This window comes from Macaca fascicularis, chromosome 17 (assembly GCF_037993035.2).
Source record: "Macaca fascicularis isolate 582-1 chromosome 17, T2T-MFA8v1.1".
NCBI lineage: Eukaryota > Metazoa > Chordata > Mammalia > Primates > Cercopithecidae > Macaca > Macaca fascicularis.
The window spans coordinates 85,685,790-85,704,464 of NC_088391.1; the positions used below are offsets into that span (position 1 = coordinate 85,685,790).

An 18,675-nucleotide genomic window follows, 5' to 3' on the forward strand; every position below is an offset into this window, starting at 1 on the left:
TATGAGGTCTTATGTAAGAAGTTTTTTTAAAAAGGGGTATAAAGTAGGTGCGTTACTATTTTAGAGAAGTGGCTAGGTTTATGACCAGATTATTCAAGAAAAGCAGAATGTCTATTGTCTGTTCACAAGTTAGATCACTTTCTGTTCTCTTGTCATTCCTCTGCATCTCAGGCCTTAGAAAACAAGGAGCTTCATTTTCCTGAATCCTTTGCTAGCAAGATTTTAGGTTAGACTCTGTCAATGACAGGAACTTACACAAAATTCACAGGTAAAAGAAACACAAAGCCATGTTATTGTTCCTTCAACAGCAGCAAGCTATGGGGTGAGCTATAGTATAGTTGAGGCAAAACCATACTTCTTAATCCAAAAGTTTCTAGGTGCGCTTAGAAAACTAATAAATACTAATAAGAAAACAAATATTAATTGATCATAAGCTTATGTTCCAAAATTAGTACAAGATGCAAGAGTTTGAGATCTGTGACAGGGATACAAACTTAACCTACTCTACAACAAAGGTGTACATGAAAAATATAGTTTCTCTGAGGCAGAAGTAGTGCTTAAGGCCAAGAGTTCAGGGTTACAGTGAGCTGTTGTCATGCCACTGCACTCTAGCCTGGGCAACAGAGCAAGACCATATATATATATGGTCTTATGTATATGTGTATGTGTATATATATGTATACACACACACATATATATATATTCTCTCTCCCTCTCTCTGTGTGTGTATACACACACACACACACACACACACATATGGTTCTTGTATTTTGGGTTTTTTGTTTTTGTTTTTTGAGACAGAGTCTTGCTCTGTTGCCCAAGCTGGAGTGCAGCAATGCAATTTCAACTCACTGCAACCTCCACTTTCTCGGCTCAAGTGATTCTCCTGCCTCAGCCTCCCGAGTAGCTGGGATTACAGGCATGCACCACCATGCCCTGCTAATTTTTGTATTTTTAGTAGAGACAGGGTTTCATCAGGTTGACCAGGCTAGTCTCAAACTCCTGACCTCAGGTGATCCACTCGCCTCGGACTCTCAGAGTGCTAGGATTACTGGCATGAGCCACCACATCCAGCCCAAAGTTTCTGTATTTTCTTGAAAATCTATCTAGTTTTCCTACCGAGCTCTCACCTCCTAGGATGTCTAATCCAATTTAGACATCTGTCTTAATTAATAATTTAAACAACTCCTTTAGATAATGCTCAATCTTCTGAGATAATTGCATAATGTTTCTTCCACCCCTCTTCCTGCTTTCTCTGCTTCCCTGTAGAGGCATCTGGGCTCAGAGGTTAAATTCTTATGAGGAAGGGTCTGGAAGCCTAGAGCAATGATTAGCAGACACGGGGCCGACTCATCTCGCCTTCTCTCCACAAGGATTTAGGATGGCCTGCCAGAGTCCCTAGTGTGGAACTCCCACTAAACTGATGGTGTATTTGAATTTCATATGGAGAAATTAAAAGATTGTCAGGAGCCACTCATCTACTAAACACAGAACATGACCGTGATCTTCAGAGCCCCCAGTTCTTCTCCACTACCTTCTTTTCCACCATCATAGACATATGACTATTTTATTCCAATGTGTACTATATATGTCCACCTTCGCTTTTATAGCCAGGATCTATTTCTGATGCAGTTAATATTATTTTATTTTGAGAAGTTTTCCTTCTTTTTCATGAACTTTTCCTTCGATTACAGGCGGTGATATTATCCAGCAAAGTAATGAATCAACATAACAGCTGGGATGTTTGACTTTCACACACTGGCTTTCATTAGGCAAAACATTATTGATCAAGTGACTCTCATGTATATAATATATATGTGCTGTCTGGATTATACATGTAAAACATACCTGAGCTTCTTTATTTACAGGGAGTCAAAAAGGGGATCAAGGAAGTGCAATTAAAAAGAGTATTTCTTTTCATAACTCTCTTCTTTACCGACTCTTCACATGTTTCTGGTATGTTTGGGCAAAGGGTTTTAATCTGCATCCAAGGAAGGGCAGTGCTGTTGAAAGCTGATGAAATGATGTTTGTTTCAACTTCATTCAGTTATGGGGGGGACGATTAAAGAAAGAGGCCGGGCGCAGTTGCTCATGCCTGTAATCCCAGCATTTTGGGAGGCTGAGACGGGTGGATCACCTGAGATCAGGAGTTTGAGATCAGCCTGGCTAACATGGTAAAACCCTGTTTCTACTAAAAATATAAAAAATTAACCAGGCATGGTGATGCCACCTGTAATCCCAACTACTTGGGAGGCTGAGACAGGAGAATCGCTTGAACCCGGGAGGCGGAGGTTACAGTGAGCCAGGATTGCACCATTGCACTCCAGCTTGGGCAACGAGGGTGAAACTCCATCAAAAAAAAGAAAGAGAGAGAGAGAAAGAGAGAGGAAGGAAGGAAGGAGGAAAGGAAGGAAGGAAGGGAGGGAGGGAGGGAGGGAGGGAAGGAAGGAAGGAAGGAAGGAAGGAAGGAAGGAAGGAAAGAAGGAAGGAAGGAAGGAAGGAAGGAAATAAAGGAGGGTTAAAAAGAAAAAAGAGGAGTGTCTAAAGAGACTATGGATAAATAATGAGAAAACCAGTGGAGATGACTCTGCAACAGAATCTTAGGAAGAGGAACTCAAAGCTCACTAACAAAAGCTTATAAATTGTGAATATTGGGCTTGAGTAAAAGGCAATTCCTGCTAAAATCACAACAGGCTTCTCTTTATTTTATTCTCCTATTTTTAAGTCCTAGTGTATTTATCAGCTCAACTTTTCATAATTCTGTTTTTAAAAAGTCAAATAATATCTTTATTGGTTACAAGGTCATTTTGTTTCACAGATATTATTTTATAAATGTAACCTTGATTCTTTTATTATTGTTATCCACATCCAATAATAAAACAAAATTTTAAAAGGTGACTTTTTGCTGTTTCACATGACACTCAGGCATCTTAACCCTTTGTTAGACAAACACACGTATACACACAGAACTGAATGCCTGTGCTCACCCTTGCTGACATTAAGAACTTGGTCTTGCACTGTTTTTAAATACTTAGGTCATTATTCATAAATCTTCTCCTCTTTAGATATAATTCTTGATTCTTTTTAATGTAAAAGTTAAATACTTTATATAAATTATAAGTTAGATTTGAATGCTTTAAACTGAACCAATACTATAAAGTTCAGTTATGCTATTTTTGAGCTATTCATAAAGACAGTTTTCAATACCCTTGTGTTATAGAAGGATTAAATTATAGCTTTGCAGTAGATTAGGTTTCTTTGTATTACTGTATTTACACATCTGGTTGGTCTATTATGCATTTTTTTCTATATTATCTTATAAACTGATTAGGACATAACTCTTTCTCTATTGTGTTCATAAGAGCCCATCATAGTATGGATTTAAGAAGCAAAATTAAATACCCAATATCTCTGGCTTAGAAAATCATTGGTTCTCAATTGCTGCATTGTAATTCTGTGTATAGATTTACCCACCTACACTGGGCTTTAAAAAGAAAATGCAATTAAAGACGTAGATAGCTGTGAACAAGGAATTATGTTCTACCAATAGTAATGAGTAAACTTTGCCCATTCCTGACCCTAAAGACCATATTTGAGCTTCACCGTAGAAAGACTTGGATGATACTCTTATGTTTTCATATAATACGTAATATATAAGAATGTTCACAGATCAGTTGGCATTTCTTTTGGCTGTAAGAAGCTGAGCCTTTGTGTCCTAAAATTATAGGTATATAATCCTCAAATCTGCTGTGTGGCCAAAACAAAACAACAAAACAAAATAAAAAAAAAATAAAAAAGTTGAGCGTCCTCCTTTTGTTTGTTGAAGACTCAATATGCATTATGAAAGCAAAATGTTTAGTATTTCACTAAATGATGAAGTGTCATTCAAGTGATAACAGCCTTCAGCACTTAGCAGTCTCTGGCTTTCATGTTTAAGGAAAACAGACTAGATGAACTGGTTAAAGTCAGCTCAAGGTGATGAGGTTTTGAAACTTCCTTGCAGTTTTGAGGAGCTGGCTATAGTCTGCTGAAAATAGTGTGTATGCCAATTGAGAACTGCAAACTGGGAAGAAATGGGCACTGGTGAAGGTTTTGGTATGTAGGAAACTATGTCTGGAAATTGTCCTGATTTGTAAAGTCTGGTAACATTTTTTTTTTTTGAAAACAATGAGAAGTGAGAGTTTAAAATGCTGGTTTCTGGTGTCCCTCCTCTGCACTGCTATTCCCTTGTGATTACTGCTCTACTTACCCCTCTTTTCTGTTAATCTGTGAACTCCCCAGGGGCAAGGACTCAGTTTATATAGCACAGTGACAGTGACTGGCTCAGTGCCAGGCACTTACTAGGTGCTTAAAATATGTTTGTTGAATGAAATGGGTGAATGCATGAGTATGACAGGCTTGGCTCGAAATATTCTCTTTCTTTTCTTTTTCTTTCTTTCTTTCTTTCCTTCTTTCTTTCTTTCTGTCCTTTTCTTTCTCTCTCTTTCCCTTCTTTCCTTCCTTCCTTCTCTCTTTTTCTCTCTCTTTCTCTCTCCCTTTCTCTCTCTTCCTTCCTTCTCTTTCTTTCTTTCTTTCTCTTCTTTTCTTTCTTTCTCTTTCTTTCTTTCTTCTTTCTTTTTCTTTTTTGCAGGGTCTTTCTCTGTCACCCAGGCTGGAGTGCAATGGCACAATCAATCTTGGCTCACCACAACCTCTGCCTCCCGGGTTCAAGCTCTCCTCCCACCTCAGTCTCCTGAGTAGCTGGGACTACAGGCGCTCATCACCATGCCTGGATAATTTTTATATTTTTTGGTAGAGATGAGGTTTCACCATATTGCCCAGGCTGGTCTCAAACTCCTGGGCTCAAGAAATCTGCCTGCCTTGGCCTCCCAAAGTCCTGGGATTACAGGCGTGGGCCACCATGCCTGGCCAGGCTTGATATATTCTTTTACTCCCATCTATGAGTTCCATGATCAAGCCTTTCACTGTGCCCCACACATCATGAATAGACATAACTTTGTTGCCTACTTAGCTGAGAGGAGTATCCTGGAAGCATTCAGATTTGGGATTTGTAGACTGGAAAATAAAAGTGACCCCCACTTACATTTAACACACTTTTGTTTTCCATCACCTCAAATAGTTAAATATAATTATTCCAAAGGCCTTCTTTTTGACCATATCTCATGTACACTTATATTCTTAGAAAGGAAACGTCAGGGCTGAAATGTTGCCTATGTTACCTCTTATTGCTTTTTTTTTTTTTTGGCTTCATGGAGAATCTGGAATATTATCATTCTTGTTGAGAAGTGTAAAAGAAGGACTGCGGATTTAGTAATAAATGACACATATTATTTTCTTTCTTCTCATCCTTCCCAGTCTCTCCTCTCTCCCTCATTTTTTTCCCATAACCTTCCTTCCCACCCTCTCTCTTGTCAGCCTTTGACGCAAGAGCTACTCTACCTATGAAAACGTGCATTGGACCGTGACCTGCACGGTTCCCGGAATTGTTCTCAGGGTGAAAAACCTTCATGGGTATTAGAAACAATTAACGTTTCCATTTACCACTAGACCCAAAGCTTTATGAGCAGCAAAGATGTAAATTTATTTTAACCTTAAATCTAAAGTATAATTTCTGTGTGTGGGAAACCAGCAGTAGCAGACTAGTGTGATTGGGAGATACATTTCAATTAATTCTTCTACCAACACCATATCTCTTCTGCATCAGAACCTTTTATAGTGTTAAAATTAACAATTATGCAGCTGATGGCTGGTTAAATCCACCAGGGGACCTGGAGAGAGCCTCAGATAACACGACACGTATAAATCATTCAGGAGAACAATTCATGAAAGAAAAGTTATCTGTGTTTGGGATGACATTGGAAGAGCCAAATAGGAGTCAATTGGAAGAAGGGACATTTAGTCCCATTGTCCAGCTTGCCTTTTCCCTTTTTAAAAAATTGTGTCATAATATACATTTTTAAAATTAATTATCCATTAGCAGCAAGATAAATGTCTCTTCTTGTGCTAAGGAAATAGTGGCCTCAGTGGTGAAAGATTATTTCACATGAGTAGCACTCTTAAAGAGAGCTGTTCCCAGATAAGGTGGCAACTGTTCTTTGAAGAAGCACAATGAAGGGTGACAGGCAAGCCCATGTTCACCAAATGGAATGGAAGACCTGCAGATTTCAGTCCGCTGATCAGTTACATAAGCAGAGAGATTCAGATCAGGAATGACATTTCACCGAACCACATAGACAGCAAAGTAGTAAGTACTTCAGAATGTAACAACCCATGAAACTGCATCCCAGAGAGTATCAAAACTATTTTCAGGGTTCTCCGACACCAGAATGTTTTGGAAGCACCTCTAGAAGTAGTTTTTCATGCTTAAATCTTCAGTTACCATAAAAATTTATATCCCAGGGTTTTTAATAAATGTATTATTTTTGATGCATGGATAATATATATGCATTCATGCATCCTCTGACAAATTGGATTTTAATAGGATCAGTTGCCAAATGCTAGTCTTGCAAGTGATCTGTTTTATTAAACTTTTTGTTTAATTTCATCTTTAATGAATTTTATTTCATTGATCCTTTTAAGAATCGTATCCGGGAGGAGCATGATGGCTCACGGCTGTAATTCCAGCTACTCCGGAGACTGAGATGGGATTGCATGAACCCAGGAGTTCGAGGCTGCAGTGAGCTATGATTATGCCACTGCACTACAGCCTGGGTGACAGAGCGAGACCCTATCTCAAAAGAAAAAAAAAATCATATCTGTGTGGTCTTGATTCATCTTTTTGACTACAGGTTTTGAATTTTAAACTTCACTCATAGTTAACAGAAATATTAAACTTGCAGTTTTCATGCGTGGAATAATAACCAGGCTAAATGCTTTATTAAACACTGGAGGTGACTCAATTGTTATATAACTTTCATTTATTTTAAATAACCTATTTTCTTCCCCACACTTGCACATTCTCCTACTAATGTGCAGAAGAAATAAAAATCATGAAAGAAGAAAAAAATATGAGTTTCTGACATGGTTCAATAATTATGTCACAGTTTGGTGACATTTTTGCAATTGTTCTTTAATGAGGTATGAATTACGGTTGCCTTCATATTCATTTGCATTCAAAATACTTGGATAAAACTTATTGCCTTCTTTTTGTAGTTCATTTCATTGGGCCTAAAAATGTTTATGACACACAGTTTTTAAATTGTGAGCACACACACTTGGCTTAGCACATACTAATTATTTCATTCTGGCATTTTGTTCTTTAGGAAGACATAAATGTTTGCGATCAAATGTTGACAATCAATAATGGTGCAAAGATGTCAGCAATTAGTGCAACACTTTCATTAAAATGTAGAAAATAACAGATAAGATATGGACATAACGCTTTCAGAGCAGATGCCGTGAAGCCACTAACAGTGTGTCCCGTAGGAGAGAATCAACAGAAACAGAGAGGGTATGAATCCAGAAAGTTCTGTAACAGAAATTATGCCCTAATCAGGCCTTATAATTCTCCCCATCAACTTTTTAGTGAAGAGAAACTGTAAGTAAACATTGGAATGTTTAGATACTAATATATGTTTTATATATTAAATATATATATAGACATAAAACACTTTTTATGTGATAACATGTCTTTTGTCCTTGCATATAGTGTAGTTTGAGTCATTTGTTATCAAGGAACCTTTTTGCTGTTTTTAGAATTGCAGGGTTAAGAACCCCTCCAGGATCTGCCACAGAAGGATGATTAGGCTGGGTAGACCCAGCTGGAGTAGTTCCTCCCTCTGCCAGACCCAGCCTCCTCCACATGAGTCTTTCTGGTCTTTTATACTCTATTCAATATGTTTTCCTTTTAAATCTAGATATAATTTACATGCCGTAAAGCTCACCATTTTCACATCTACCATTGAGTGGGTTTTGTGTATTCCCAGAATTGTGCAGCCACCGTTACTATCTAATTCCAGAATACTTTCTTCACCCCAGAAAGAAATCTGTACCTGTTAACAGTCACTCCCTGTTCCCCCTCCCTCCAGCCCAGACAAATGCTAATCGACTTTCTGTCCTCATGGATTTGGCTGTTGTGAACATTTTACACAAATGGAATCATACAGTATGTGGCTTTTTGTGTTTGGCTTCTTTCACTATGTGCTATTCCCTCTGCTCCAAAGTAGATGCAGATAGGATGGAAGCAAACTTTTCTGTTCTCATGGGGGTTAGAAGATTGCAGGACAAGCAGGCTAAGTAAATATGTGCTGTACACAGTATGGGCAACACATTTTTCCTCTTGATCTGTCTCCAGTTCCTCTGCTGTAGAATTTATAAATACAAAGTAATGGCCCCATTATGTGGTTGCCAGGGTGACTGACATTACCTGCAGAAACCAGAACTAGGCTAAGACGATAAAAGGCTCTCATCTTTACACTTTATGCTCAAGTTTTGCCTTCTTTTTTTTTTTAGACAGTCTCGCTCTATTGCCCAGGCTGGAAAGCAGTGGCTCGATCTAGGTTCACTCCAAACTCTGCCTCCCAGGCTCAAGTGATTCTCCTGCCTCAGCCTCCTGAGTAGCTGGAATTACAGACGCTCGCCACTATGCCCGGCTAATTTTTGTATTTTTAGTAGAGATGGGGTTTCACCATGTTGGCCAGGCTGGTATCGAACTCCTGACCTCAAGTGATCCGCCCACCTCGGCCTCCCAAAGTGCTGGGATTACAGGCATAAACCACCATGCCCGTTCTATTTCTTAATTAAGGATCAAGAGAACATACACACCGATGATGGATTCATGGGTCACTATTTTTTTTTTTTTTTTTTTTTGAGACAGTGTCTCACTTTGTCGCCCAGGCTAGAGTGCGGTGGTGCGATCTCGGCTCACTGCAAGCTCAGCCTCCCGGGTTCTCGCTATTCTCCTGCCTCAGCCTCCCGTGTAGCCGAGACTACAGGCGCCCGCCACCCCGCCCGGCTAATTTTGTGTATTTTTAGTAGAGACGGGGTTTCACCGTGTTAGCCAGGATGGTCTGGATTTCCTGATCTCATGATCCGCCCGCCTTGGCCCCGAAAAATGCTGGGATTACAGGCATGAGCCACCGCGCCCGGCCTCATGGGCCACTTTTAAGTTGCCTTTAATACAATGGGCAGGCTTGCCTCACTTCCCTCTTGAAAGGTTAGTTTTTCATCCATTCATGGAGTAAGATGCTGTGATGTTAGCTGCCAACACTAGCACACATTACATACCGCCCATTGCCCCAGAGTGCAGCCTGTTGTAGGATATGAAAGGCCATATTCTGGTAGTCTAGAATTAAAAATTGTCTCTTAAAAATTCACATAACAACAAAAAATTCATTTTCTCTTAGCTCCCTTAATATATTCTGGGATCATGTTTTATAACCCAAATCAATAAGATTTCTTTACTCATAAAAGTTGTAAACATTCTCTGTGGAAAGTTGAAAACTAAATCATACAGAAGAAATAAGAATCACCTATAAGCCTGCCACCTAGAATAAACTCATAGTTTGTTTTTGTGTATAAAAAATTTCATTTCTTTTAAATTCAAAAAAAAATTATTGAATGTCTGTTATGACCTAGGGGGAAATCAGTGGAGGATAAGAACAAATCTTTGGCAATTTAAAAAAATTATGGGCCAGGCGCAGTGGCTTAAGCCTGTAATCCCAGCACTTTGGGAGGCCAAGACAGGCGGATCACGAGGTCAGGAGATTGAGAGCATCCTGGCTAACACGGTGAAACCCCGTCTCTACTAAAAACATACAAAAAAAAAAACTAGCCGGGCGGGGTGGCGGGCACCTGTAGTCCCAGCTACTCGGAAGGCTGAGGCAGGAGAATGGCGTGAACCCGGGAGGCGGAGCTTGCAGTGAGCTGAGATCCGGCCAGTGCACTCCAGCCTGGGCCACAGAGCGAGACTCCATTTCAAAAAAAAAAAAATTATGATCACACAGGTTATAAGGTTCATATTGCCCGCATAAGCATTGCAGCGAGTATACTTTCCTGTATTTTGAAATATTCTTTTAAAAACATGAATTTTAATACTTGCATATGATTGGGCTATAATTTCCAAGTAGTGATCATTTATGTTGTTTTCCATTTTTTATTATTAAAAATAATGCTGTCAAAAATAAGTTGAATAAACTTGTATATAAAAATTTCAGTTTTGTATATAAAACTTTCAAAATCATAAATTTTCAAAAAATAATTTATAATTATTCAATAATAAATTAATAATTAATCCTTAGAACAGATTGATTAGAGAATTACTAAGTCAAGTATATCTTTATCTTAAGCATATTTATACACATTGCTAAATTACCTACAAAATTATACCAACTTATACTCATAGCCAACTTTGAGAGTATTCACTTCTCTATTCAAAAACACTGCTGTTACAACTGTAAACATTTTTAGCTAACTTTGTAGGCAAATATCCTATCTTTAATTACTGGCAAAGTTGAAGATTTTCATGTTTATTGGCCATTTGCATGTATTATGTATGATTTGACTATTCTTGTCTTTACCCATTTTTTATGTTGTCTTTTATTGATTGATAAGTACTCTTTATATATCAAATCATCTGTCAGATATGACTCAACTATTCTTCTACTTTGTTTTTTGCCTTTAAATGAATTATGACTTAAAAAATATATAGGAGTTTTGAATGTTTTCATAAGTTTCATTTGTTAATATTTTTCTTCATGGCTTTCTGCCTTTGATTTCATGCTTGAATGTCTTTCTCCAATGTAAAGTAAAAGAAATTCAACTCTTTCTTCTAGTTGCTATGCTTATTTTTATATTTAAATCTTTAATCTCTTTGCAATTTATTTTGGCATATAGCAATGCAGATATTCAACTTTACTTTTTCTCCAATAGCTATGTAATTGTCTCATTTACTGGTAAATCTTCCTTTTGTAAGTGATTTATGACGTCTTTATAAAACACTACATTTCTTCCTGAACTAGAATAATTCAGTTACTTTCTTTCATGGATACGCTAAAATCCTGTGTATTTTGCTATTCTGGCCATTTATTCCAGGAACAGCCATCCACAAGTCTTACTATGAAAAACAGAGTAAAATTGGTGTCTCCAGATTTGAAAGTTTTCCATTTCTATCTTAAAAACAAAAACTGTGAACTTTTTAAAGTGCTCAAAATAAACTCTTATTAAGTCACTGGTGTTTTTTTCAGCTTTGTTTGTTACAGCAGAAGGCATTATCTTTTTTTTTTTTTTTTTTCCTTTTCAACTTTTATTTTAGGTCCAGGGGGTACATGTGCAGATTTGTTACATGAATAAGTTGCATGTTGCTGGAGACTGGCATACAAATAATGTCATCACCCAGGTAATGAGCATGGTACTTGACAGGTAGTTTTTCAACCCTCACCCTCCTCCCTCTCTCCACCCTCAAGTAGGCCCTGGTGTCTGTTGTTCTCCCCTTTGTGTCCATGTGTACTCAACGTTTAGCTCTCAGTTATAAGTGAGAACATGCAATATTTGATTCCTGTGCTAATTCGCTCAAGATAATGGCCTCTAGCTGCATCTATGTTGCTGCAAGGGCACAATTTTGTTCCTTTTTATAGCTACATAGTATACCATGGTGTACTGCATTTTCTTTATCCAGTCCATTGTTGATGGGCATCTACGTTGATTCCATGTCTTTGCTATTATAGATAGTGCTAAAATGAACATATGAATGCATGTATCTCTTTGGTAGAATGGTTTATATTCCTTTGGGTGTATACTCAGTAATGGGATTGCCAGGTTGAATAGTAGCTCTAAGTCCTTTGAGAAATCTCAAAAATGCTTTCCACAGTGGCTGAACTAATTTACATTCCCACCAGCAATGTGTAAGAGTTCTCTTTTCTCTGCAGCCTCCCAAACATCTGTTAATAGCCATTCTGACTAGTGGGAGATGGTATCTCATTGTGGTTTTAATTTGCATTTCTCTAATTATTAGTAATGTTGAGCATTTTTCCTATGCTTTTTGGCAATATGTATGTCTTCTTTTGAAAAGAGTCTGTTCATATCATTTGCCCATTTTTTAAAGGGGTTGTTTTTCACTTGTTGATCTGTTTAGGTTCCTTACATATTCTGGATGTTAGGCCTTTATCAGATGCATAGTTTACAAGTATTTTCTCCTACAGATTGTCTGTTTACTTTGTTGTTGTAACTGCTTTTGGAGACTGTCACGAAATCTTTGCAAAGGCTTGTCTAGAATGGTATTTCCTAGGTTTTCTTCTAGGGTCTGTATAGTTTGAGGTCTTACATTTAAGTATTCATCTATCTTGAGTTGATTTGTATATACAGTGAAAGGAAGGGGTCCAGTTTCAATCTTCTGTGGATGACTAGCCAGTTATCCCAGGACCATTTATTGAATAGGAAGTCCTTTTCTCATTGCTTGTTATTGTCAACTTTGTTGAAGATCAGATAGTTATAAATGTGAAGCTTTATTTCTGGGTTCTCTAACCTGTTTTATTGGTCTATGTGTCTGTTTTTGTATGATGCTTTTTTGTTTGTTTGTTTGTTTTGGTTACCATAGCCTTGTAGTATAGTTTGAAGTTGGATAACATGATACCCCTAGATTTGTTCTTTTTGCTTAGGATTGCTTTAGCTATTCATGCTCTTTGTTGGTTCCATGTGAATTTTATTTATACTTATTTATTTTTTTCCCCTCTGGAACATTCAAATTCACTGTTCCAAAGTTTAATTAAAAACACAATTTAAAAATATTTAATATCTTCTGAAAAGTATTTCTAAGTTAAGAATGAAAAAGTATATAATAATATATAATCAAATACCAGGTGCCTCAACTCCCACCAGGTCCACACTCAGCAACATCCATCTTTTTAGGTTCTTTGAGATCTTCTGTTAAATCTACAAAGTTGTTTTCCATGATGGGGGAAAGAATGGAAATCCCCATTGCTTTTTGAAATTCATACATGCTTACAATATCACCTGGAGTTACTTGCTGTGCAAGTTTTTAAGATTATTGGTCACTTGTTCAGCGAGATGCATTTCTCTGCAGGAGGCACCTAAGAGACAGATCATACTGGGAGGGGGTCTGGTGCTCAAATACTCGTTCTGGGCTTCCTAGAGCTCCCTGAATAATTTGGTGGCCTCATCAAGTTTCTTCTGAATACTTCAGGTTCTTCAGAGTCAAAAACTTCAACTGGAACACCAAAGTTTACTACTTTCAGTGCTGTGACCCTGTCTTGTGTATTAGGGTCCAAACACCCTGCTGGTTCTAGTTCTATAATCTCCATTTCTTTTGCTGTGTTAAGTGTCCTAGTATGGCCTTCATCTTCAGGCGATGACATCTCCAACTCTTGTAGGGTCCTGAAATTCCCTCCTTTTGTTAAAACATCCAGTAAACTATCTGCCATAACATATGGATAGTCTTGGCATGTGGCCCAAAACTCATGGATGCTGAAATCAGTTGGAAGATCAGAGTCTTCCCCATGGGTTGGATATATTAAATTAGAATCATCCTTGCTGATATTTCCAAAAGTGGAGTCATAACACGGTGCATAAGAACTGTAGGGTCCATAATTCAAATCTCACACTTCTACAATGGGATCCACAGGAAGGAGAAGTCCCAACGTTGTTGTTCCATCTGGTTTTCTTCTTTCAAATTTGCACTGACTGTTCACAAGCTGTCTGGTCAGCTTTCCTCCAGATTCCTTCACGATTTGGTCAAGCTGCTCCTGCTCTCTCTCTCTGAATTATTGCTTTTAAACTTATCTTCAAGCACATCTTTGTCTACATTTTAATTTTCTTTGCCAGGACTCTTGAAGGCTTGTGCTTCAGCATCTCCAGAGTCCTCTCTCTCTCGACCAGCAACCTCCATCCTCCCCACTCTGCCTCCATCCTCCCCAGTCTGTTCTATCTTTCTGCTTTTGAGTTTCTTGCAAGTCATCCATGAAGTCTATACTCTGCTTCAGGCTCTGAATTCTTTCCTGGCTAAGAATTGTCATCCCCGAGTGCAACAGCTTTTTTGCAGCTGTATAGTAAATGCTCTCTGGTTTGTTGTAAATCATGGCATTAGTGCACATTAGTTTGAAGTTATCATTTAGTTCTATCGACTGGTAGTCATTGTTCTTGACCTTTTCTTTCATAGTACTAAAATCCCTTGGTTGTTTAATGATCATGGAGTAGCCAGGAGCAATATAATCAGTCACAGGAAATGAAAAGAAAGCACTTGGGTCTTTTCTCTGCAATTGTCTCATCAGTTGATTCAAAATTTCTTGAAGGGGTGTCTGTTCTACTTCTTCTTGTTTGGCTAAAGAGCTTGTGAGAGGATCTCACAGGGGCATGACACTGGAGGTCTTTTTCTGCCTCATTCTCCACAAGGTCTCAATCCCGCTTCTTTTTATCCTCCTTAACTCTTCTACATTTTATCTCTTTATCTTCCCCTGGAACCTGTTTCTCGCCTTTCTTTCTCTTTTTCTGCATTCTGTCCTTGTGTTTGTCATGATCTTACTTGCCTTCGAAGAGGTTGGAGTCATGCTCTGAGCTACCCGTGGAGAGTTTGGTGACTTCGTTCCCTCCTACTTTGAGGACCAGCCTCAAGGGCTTCTATACATACTCCTCATAGAAGTGTTTTTTCGACTTGGCGTTCCCTGTGCTTCTTGCCCATGTCCTATCAGCTCCGGTGCCCGCCCCCAGAGCGAAGACCAGGCCCACAGCGCAGCTTCTGGTCCAGGCCAGGCCAGCGAAGGGCGGGAGCAGCCCGCAGAGGCCCCATGTGAATTTAAGAATAGTTTTTTCTAATTCTGTGAAAAACGATGTTGGTAATTTGATAGGAAATAGCACTGAATCTGTAAATTGCTTTGGGCAGTATGACCATAGCAACATTGATTCTTCTTATTCATGAGCATGGAATGTTTTTCCATTTGCTTTTGTTGTCTCTGATTTCTTTCAGCCGTGTTTTATAACTCTTGTTGGAGAGATTGTTCGCCTCTGTGATTAGCTGTATTCCTAGGTATTTTATTCTTTTTGTGGCTCTTGTGAATAGAATTGTATTCTTTATTATTATTATTATACACCATCCTTCTGCAGCATAGAATTGCATTTTTTATTTGGTCCTCAGTTTGGATGTTTTTGATGTATAGAAATACTACTGATATTTGTGTGTTGATTTTGTATCCTGAAATTTTACTGAAGTTGTTTATCAATTCTAGGAGGCTTTGGGCAGAAGCTGTGGGGATTTCTAGGTATAGAATCATATTGTCTATGAAGAGAGATCATTCAACTTACTCTTTTCCTATTTGGATTCCTTTTATTTCTTCCTCTTGCCTGGTTGCTTTGGCTAGGACTTCCAGTATTATATTGAATAGGAGTCATGAGAGTGAGGATCCTTCTCTTATTTCAGTTCTCAGGGAGAATGCTTCCAGTTTTTGCCTGTTCAGTATGATGTTGGCTGTGGGTTTGTCATAGATGACTCTTACAATTTTGAGTTATGTTCCTTCATTTCCTAGGTTGAATGTCTTCAACATGAAGAGATGCTGTATTTTATCAAAAGCCTTTTCTGCATCTATTGAGATGGTCATGTGGTTTTTGTTTTTAGTTCTGTTTCTGTAATGAATCACATTTCTTGATTTGCATATGTTGAACCAACCTTGTATGGCAGGGATAAAGCCTACTCAATCATGGTGAATTAGCTTTTTGATAGGTTGCTGGATTCACTTTGCTTGTATTGTGTGGAAGAATTTTTGTGTCTATGTTCACCAGGATATTGACCTGAAGTTTTCTTTTTTTGTCATGTCTCTGCCAGGTTTTGGTATCAGGATGATGCTGGCCTCACAGAATGAGTTAGGGAGGCTTCCCTCCTCCTCAGTGTTTTGGAATAATTTCAGTAGGATTGGTACAAGCTCTTCTTTATATGTCTCATATAATTCAGCTGTGAATTTGTGTGGTCCAGAGCTTTTTTGGGTTGGCAGGTTTTTTATTACAGATTCAATTTCAGAACTCATTATTGGTCTGTTCAGGATTTCAAATTCTTCTTGGTTGAATTATGAGAGGTTCTATGTATCCAAGAATTTACCCATTACTTCTAAGTTTTCTAGATTGTGTGCATAGAGGTGTTCATAATAGTCTCTGAGGGCTTTTGTATTTCTGTGGAGTTGTTGGTACTGTCACCTTTGTGATTTCTGATTGTGTTTATTTGGATCTTCTCTCTTTTTTTCTTTATTAATCTAGGTAGTGGTCTATCAATCTTATTTATTCTTTCAAAGAAGTAACTTTTAGTTTCATTGATTTTTTTGTATGAAATTTCATTCATTTTAGCTCTGATTTTGGTTATTTCTTTTCTTCTGCTAGTTTTGCAGTTGGTTTGCTCTCGAAAACTGTGAACTTTTTAAAGATTCTTTTGTGTGTGTCTGATACAGAATAATGCATGCCTGTGGACCCGTGAACACCTGGGCCCCACATAAGCTTTCCTCCATGTGCCTTTGGTATCTCAGTTCCAGGTATCCTTTGGGCTATGTTCAGACATCTTGTAGACCTTAGTAGTGAGGCCATGATATCCAGGAGCACATTCTGTTTTCAACAGAAAATAATAATTCAGCTCAGTTCTTGAGTTGTGTAGTCTTCAGTTAAATGATTTCCTTTATTTTTTGATTTCAACATTAATACATTTCAGAATTTCTTTTACTTTTGTAAAAACCATTCTCAAGAATGTCTCCATTGCTCAACCTCACTCCAGACATTATTTTATGTAATCCCCTTTTCTCTCTGAAACCCATCCCAACTGCTTTCTTTTCAGTTTGTTTTCTTCTACATGCGTAGAGACTAGATCCCTTGAAAGCTTCCCTTGCCATTAAAAATAAAGTCCTTTGACAATTTATTAAGATGTAAGTTTAAAATTTTGTCTAGTTAGTATATTGAGTGAACAATTTTCTAGGTTTCTGATAAATTTTTAAACTTATAAGAAATTGGCTTTAGCTGTTATCGTGAAATAATATATGCAGGTATTTAGTACATTGCATGGTCTTTGTCACATAGTAGGCACACCCAAAATGTGAGGTTCCTTCCTGCATTTCCTGTACTACAATATATCTATGTCTCCCCATGAGATATGCATTTCTCATTGGCAGAGACTACTACCTGCCTTTCAAACTCTAGCTCCTAGCATAAGACTTGCTACAGAGCCAGCCTTAGATAACGATTTCATGATTAGATACCTGAAAGGATAATTAACAAATGCATAATATGATTAGAAAAGTAGTATATTATACACCCCAGTTTTTCAACCTCAATTACTATCTGTCAAAAATTTTTACTAATTCTGCTTGCCTACTTTCATTTTTTTGTAGTTATGATCCAGACTCTTAATATATAATGTAATTGTACTAATGTTTACATTAAGTTTCTCTTCTCTTTGAGTTCTACAGACTTATCTCTAGCTATTATACATAATTTTTACATATTAATATTAAGATATGATTGACAGTGTACTCTCTTCTTAACATTATTCATTTTACCATATTTTGTGGTTTCAAAGAGCTTTCAAATTTATTTTTGCCTCCTCTTTCCCTTCCTCCTCCTCCTCTTTCTCTTTCTTCCTTTACAATCCGGAAGTCTTCTTCTTCTTCTTCTTTTTTTTTCCACCTGTTATACCATGAATTCCATTAATAGACTCCAGCAGCTCAGGCTCCTTTTCACTGATTCTCACAAAGTGTGCTTCTCTGGGTGGAACAGGCTGCAGCTTCAGGTTTCTCTTTAGCTTCACTCTTTATTCTGATGATTTTCCTTCACACACTTTCAGAAAGTCATCTTGGCTCTTAGAGTGTTTAAATATGCCCAATATGCATATTAATTCTCTTGGCAAGAATCTTGCCCTTAACTTGTTTGTTTACAATGATGCCAATAGCATGCTAGGTAACTTTGTAGACTCTTCTAGTTTTGCCATGGTGACATTTGTGGGGCATTTCTTTTTGGACAGTGCCCATTCCCTTGGTGTCTACAGTATCGCCCTCCTTGTAGATATGCACTTATGTGGCCAAAGGTACAACTCCGTTTTCTCAAAGACCTCAGCAGTTGCCTGTCTTCTTTCCTCTGTGTTCGTCCTTTTATCAAATTACTGGAAGCTGGGAGTTGAGGCCAAAAGGTACTTTCCTCTTCTTAAAAGTAACCTGACTGTTGTATCTCTTCTTGCCTAGAATTGTGCTATTTCCTGTATTATTCTTCTTCTGGGACTCGAATTCCAACCATTAGACTTGCTTCTTGTTTTCTTTGGCTTTGACCTTTATTGATGTCTCCTTTCCTTCCCCTTTTTCCCCATCTCCTTTGCTTCTCTTTCTTTCCCTTCATTTTTCTTCCTTTTTTGGGGAAACTTCAAGGAAATATTTTCCTCTTTTAAGGAAATATTTATTTACCTTCTATCTGTTGTTTTTGGATCATGCCAAACCATCCTTTGAGTTTTGTTTTCTCTCATGTTCCCTCCTGAAATCCATCCTGTCAATCCTCCCTGCCATTCCACCCCTCACAACCTCATCCCATTCTCTTCTCCCTGTGCCCTTCTCTTACACTCAGAAAAGTTCTGTGCACTTTTTGCAGCATGTTACCTGTTTTGGTTTTTCTTCTGTGTTTTCATTCTGAGCCCTCAGAGCTGGCCCAGCAAACCTGCCTGGGCTTAGCAGTAAACCTGTGTCCTTTTTTATTACAAAGAGCAGACACATCTCC

At 38.0% G+C, this 18,675-nt stretch overlaps 1 long non-coding RNA gene and 1 pseudogene across 2 annotated transcripts in view; one reads left to right on the plus strand and one right to left on the minus strand.

Annotated features, from left to right (window-relative positions):
• The window catches only part of LOC123569813 (uncharacterized), a 39,935-nt gene that overhangs the window by 19,838 nt on the left and 1,422 nt on the right, over positions 1-18,675 (plus strand). Inside the window, exon 4 of one of the 2 annotated variants that reach the window (XR_006693620.3) lies at positions 1,695-2,366. This is a non-coding gene — a long non-coding RNA (uncharacterized lncRNA). Of the gene's footprint in view, positions 1-1,694; positions 2,367-11,251; positions 11,336-18,675 lie in introns of those variants that run through there. The other variant, XR_010582469.2, reaches the window with a different exon arrangement.
• LOC102129912 (bromodomain-containing protein 7 pseudogene) lies at positions 12,800-14,629 on the minus strand (annotated as a pseudogene).